Source organism: Oryctolagus cuniculus, chromosome 11 (genome assembly GCF_051225735.1).
Source record: "Oryctolagus cuniculus isolate XC-2025 breed Fujian yellow rabbit chromosome 11, ASM5122573v1, whole genome shotgun sequence".
NCBI classification, from domain to species: Eukaryota; Metazoa; Chordata; class Mammalia; order Lagomorpha; family Leporidae; genus Oryctolagus; species Oryctolagus cuniculus.
This window is the reverse complement of record NC_142877.1, coordinates 99298522-99304521: the sequence shown is the minus strand read 5'-3', so window position 1 is coordinate 99304521 and position 6000 is coordinate 99298522.

Here is a 6000-nt window from a genome sequence, read left to right as displayed (position 1 = left end):
TTCTTGGTGATCGAGTCACACTTACAATCTCATGGATGCATTTGCCTATTTAGGTATCTGGAGTGTTTCCACTAATGAAATTTCATTTTCACTTGGCAATGAATGTAATACCTGCATAAGAGAGAGGCTACATGGCCCAGTGGAGTTTTCTTTAGGGGACATAGGGAACTCACCTCTTGAGTGCAGGTGTTCCCCACCCCTTATGACCAGGATAAGTAGTGTCCTGGTTTGCCTGCTATGGTCACAGTATTCTTGTCCTGGCATAATCATTAATAGTGCTATCTTCCACCAAAAAGTGCCTCAGTGTAAACAATAAATTACATGTGTTCTTTCTCAAAACATATGGAAGGTAGCTTAGATATTGTCCCATTTCTCTCAGCTCCACCTTGGGAGTGTCTGGCAGCAAATATCACAGGTAATATAGGGAGCAGAACTGATAGCTTTAACCTGGGGGCAAATGTTCAGCAGGGACTTAGAGAATAAAAGACTGATGTGATTACTCCACAGCAATTAATAAACTACAGCCTGCCTGTCTCTGCTCCTGTTGCCTTAGGTCTTCAGTTTCTTTATCTTGAGGCTGCAGAGCTATTATCTTTCACCTAATAGGATTGTAGACCCTTTAATCCCTGTGTGTGTTATCACCCATATCTAACTCCACCTGCTTTGATATTGAATATTAAATCTACAATAGCACCTATTATATCTTCTACAATGACAATAGTTATATGCGAGATGTAAAAATGCACTGTGCATTAGAAATTGCTAATCAGGCCTTGTTTTAATCCTCATAGCAACACTATGAGGTGGTCACTAGTATCTCCATTTTCCAGGTATGGAAATTAAGGCATAGAGAGCTACTCAAGGGCCATAAGACCAAAAGAGAGTAAGCAATTTACCAAGAGCCCAGCAGTCGAGTGCAGAGCTCATGTTCTTGATTGCCGCCTAAATCCATCTTGTCCGACAGCAGCTCTCTTCTGGCTTTTCAGAGCTACTTGGGGTTCAGCACTTCTCTATAATGTCTGTCATTTCTGTGGGATTCTGAGGAGGAAAGAAGGTTAACTCTGAGCTTGGTTAGCAATCATGAACCAGAAGTTTATCAAACTGTGGGGTTTTTGTTGTTGTTTTTCTGAACTTGGGTGTTCTGCCATATTGAAGAAGAGTTCTGATTACTCCCAATGTATTAGCCTACCCTTATGTATATGCACACACATTCGCACACTATTTATCACTGATTTATCAGTCTGGAAAGCTGATTAAAGACTTGGCATAAAAGCAAGGAAGGTGCCATGGAGATTTCTACAATTCTACTGGATATTCTGTTATAGGTACATTATAGGAAGTTCCAGGCTCATAATAGAGTATTCCTTTACAGTATATAGTCCCAGATTACATTATTTTAAATCAGAAAGGAGCAGTACCAACCAAGGCCAGTCCCATCATTTTTCAAAGAAGAAAGGGAATTTCAAAAAGATCAAGTGACTTATCCATCATCTCATAGTTAAGGAATGATACAGCCAGAATGACTACCAACACTGCCTTAACTAACCCAGAATTGTCTTCACCCTGTCTTACTGCCTCTCTACTTGGTTGCTTTGGAAACAGAAAGGAGAAATCATTAAAATCATGTATTATATGTCTAAAAATTGTTGTTTTATATAAGGCGCTCTAAATGCTCTGGACCCATAATTTTGCAATAATTATTATCTCAATGTTAAAGGAAATTCTTAAAATTGATTATCCTTTCTGTCATGGTTTTCTACATTATTTTTCAGGGTTTTCTCTATGTGCTAGCATTGTAAAACACACTTCTCTTCACCCACAGCATAGTACCGATTCCTATCTGTTCAAATATATTAACCTTTTCATTGCAACTGACTCAATTGCCAAGAGCAATGAGCTTTTAGGTTACTGCCTGCAGTAATTCACGTCACCCTTCTTCTGGATAAAATAATATTGTCCTACTTTACGGCTAATGAATTTTGAAAAGTGAAAGCTTTTCTTTTTCTTACTCTTTTTCTTCCTGATAGCAATTGGCTTTTTAGCTTGGGGATATATTCCAGAAATTGCAACATTTGAAAGTCAAAAACTGGAGTGTGAGATAAAGAAAAAGTATGGAGAAACAAGAAGCATTTCACAACTTATCGAGAGATAAATGTTTCACATTCTATAGAAAAATGACCAGATAAAAAAGAGTAAGAAACTAAACTGATGATTTTTTATCATTCGTTGTAAGGGGAAAAAACTTGATACCCAATAATCTGTATGTATGTATGTATGCATGTATGGAAGTATTGTTATTTGAAAGTCAGAAACAGAGAGGGGGGCGGGGGGGGGGGCTCCATCCTATGGTTCATTCCCCAAATGCTTTTAAGTTCCAGTGCTGGGCCAGGCCAAAACCAAGAGGCAGGGACTCAGGCTGGGTCTCCCACATGGGTGGCAAGGACCCAAGCACTGGAATCATCACCTTCTGCTTCCCGTGGTGCACAATAGTTACAAATTGGTATCAGAAGTGGAGCTGAGACCCAAACCTAGGCTCTTTGATATGGGATGCAAATGTTCCAAGTGTCAACCCTGTACCAAATGCACATCCTAATAATTTCTATTTATTAAAATTAAATTATAAAATAGTACATTCCTCCTAGGCCATCAATTTGAGACAAAAAGCAGTAAATATTGTCAAATAATAATACCACTATCTTTTCTCTTTGATTGTTTCCAATTAAGAAAGTAACAGAGCTGGAAGATACAGTACAATGAGGGCACTTCAAAAACTTCATGAAAAGTTGAATTAAAACCTAAGCTTATTTTGGCACACAAAAAAGTGTCTAACAGGCTTCCATAACATCAGGTTACTCCTAATTCCTCAGCACCTGCATTTTCTTGGGATGAGCAAAAAAACCCATTCTACCCCACTCCCCATCACCAGTCCAGAGGTTTGCTTCTTGTCATCAACGTCTCCAGTCCCCATCAAGGACATCCTGCTCATATTTCTGTTGACTCTAGTTAAAAAAGTATTTTGCCTGTTTTGTTTTCTTAGTAGTTCTTTTTGCTAGAAAAAAAGTATCTTATTTGTTTAGATAATTGCTGTCAGCTCTCTTTCTAGGTGTTTACCTGTTTTACTCAACATGCAACTCCTCTAGAACAATGCCTGACACCTAGGAGGTGTTGAAACTACAAAGTATTTGTTGAATGAATAGTTTCATTTGGTCCCCTTGAAGCACTAAAGCCTCCTGGGCTCTGGAATATCAGAGAGAATCCTTACCCTTCTTCATCAGTTATCAACTCTCACACCCTGTTCACCTCATCACCACCTGGACGTGTCTCACTTCTGGAATATCAAACTGTATAGAAATTTATTTTAGCTATTTCTCTCTTTCCCTGATGCAGTCTCTGCTGCCTTAGTCCCAGTTCTTTTATTTTTTCTTTTTTAGTTATTTATTTGACAGGTAGAGTTACAGACAATGAGAGAGAGAGACAGAGAGAAAAGCCTTCTATCCAATGGTTCACCCCCCAAATGGCCACAACGGCCAGAGCTACGCCGATCTGAAGCCAGGAGCCAGGTGCTTCTTCCCGGTCTCCCACGCGGGTGCAGGGGCCCAAGCACTTGGGTCATCCTCCACTGCCACAGCAGAGAGCTGGACTGGAAGAGGAGCAGCTGGGACTAGAACCCGGTGCCCACATGGGATGCCAATGCCGCAGGCGGAGGAGTAACCTAGTGCGCCATGGCGCCGGCCCCTTAGTCCCAGTTCTAACTCAGGTGCTCCACCAATTCTCCCAGGGTTTACCTGTCACTTCCCTCCATGGCTGAGCATAGTGGAAGAGTGGTTTATATCCGAGCTTGATTTTGCTCTCACTCTCTCTCAATTCAGGCATCCTGGCCTCTATTTTGACTACTCCATCAAAGCTGCATTTGCCAAGGTCACCACCCCACAATCTCATGAGAGTGCTAAAAAAATTAATTAACTAATATCGCATATTGGGAGTATGCAAACTTAATCCAACAATTTTGGAGAGCATTTGGTAAAGTTGAAAACATGAATTATCAACAGCATAGTCCCCTAGAGAAACACACAAACACACACACCTATACATGAGTGTTTTTGTAGTGTGTTATATGTACAAATGTTCGTCACAGCATCTCTTATAATAGTAAAATTTGTAAATCACTTGTAAGTCCAATGTGGTATGAACTTGTACTTATTCCTTAAAATTCCCCTTCCCCTTCTTCATTCATAATACATGTTACTTCACAACATTCACAGAGAGGCAGACACTGTGGTGTAGCAGGTTAACTCCTACTTAGGACACGTGTCCCATATTGGAGTGCCTGGGTTCAAATCCTAGCTGCACTTTTAATTTCAAGCTCCTACAAATGTACACCCTGGGAGGCAGCAAGTGATGCCTCAAATATATAGGTCCCCACCACCAACACAGGAGACCCAGATGGAGGCCCAAGTCCTGAATTTGGAATGGCCCAGCTCCAGCTGTTGTGGGACTAGTGGATGAAAGATCTCTCTCTCTCTCTCTCTCTCTCTCTCTGTCACTCTTTCATGTGTGTATGTGTGTGTCACTCATTCAAATAAATGAATATTAAAATTTTCTGGGTTTAAGCCGGCGCCGTGGCTTACTAGGCTAATCCTCCGCCTAGCGGCGCCGGCACACCAAGTTCTAGTCCCAGTCGGGGAACCGGATTCTGTCCCGGTTGCCCCTCTTCCAGGCCAGCTCTCTGCTGTGGCCAGGGAGTGCAGTGGAGGATGGCCCAAGTACTTGGGCCCTGCACCCCATGGGAGACCAGGAGAAGCACCTGGCTCCTGCCTTCGGATAGGCGCGGTGCGCCGGCCGCAGCGCGCGGGCCGCAGAGGCCATTGGAGGGTGAACCAATGGCAAAGGAAGACCTTTCTCTCTGTCTCTCTCTCTCACTGTCCACTCTGCCTGTCAAAAAAAAAAAAAAAAAAAAATTTTCTGGGTTTAAAAAAAGTTCACGGAAATAGAATTTATTTATGTTTATTTTTTCATTTTAAAAACTTTTTTAAGATTTATTTGAAAGAGTGGCAGAGAGAATGGAAGAGACAGAGAGAGAGAAAGAGAGAGAATCTCCTATCCACTGGTTCACTCCACGAATGGTCACAACATCCAGATCTATGCCTGGCCAAAGCCAGGAGCCAGGACCTCCATCCTGGTCTCCCACACAGTTAGCAGGGGTCCGAGTACTTTGGCCAGCCTCTGCTACCTTCCTGTGCACATGCAGAGGGGGCTGGATGGGAAGTGGAATAACCTGGACCAGAACCAGCACTCCAAAATGGGATGCGGGAGTAGCAAGCAGTGGCTTAACCTGCTGTGCCACAAAATTGGCTCCCAGAGCATTCATGTTTCAGGTGCAATGTGATACCGCAATTCGGTTTTTGAGAACAGTCCTTATCTTTGCAAAGCACACCTTAAAATATTTATAGACAAGAAAGGAAGAACGAGCAGGCAAGCTATCTTTGCAGCTAACTTGGCTTTACGGAATTTAAGGTGTATACAATTAAGAAAAGAGGCCCTGGGTGTATCTTAGAAGGGCCTGGGCTACAAATCTGGACATCTCTGAGGCCGCAGGGCCAGAGGAAATCGGCACTGATGGTGCACGCTCAGCATGCGCCAGCACGTGTCCCCTGTGAAAGACTGAGGGGTGACCACACGGGCCTCACAACCCCAGCCTAGGAAGTGAATTAGAAACCAAACACAGAGCAGCTTTCTCAAGGTCAGAATGGCGGAGCTGAGATTCTGCCTAGATCCCGAGGCTGCCCTACACTGCACAGTCCTGACCTGAGCCCCCGGCCAGACAGACACGGGAGCCACCAGCAAGAAGCACGCTTACGCGGGCCGGTGTGTTGCGACCAGGCTAATACACTCCGAAGGACTGCCGACTCCTTCTGTTGACTTCCTCGAGGCTTTCTGCTGTATCCCTGCCTCCCAGCTTCCCTCACACAGGCTGCGGGATCAGCCAGGAGGGACTTGGGT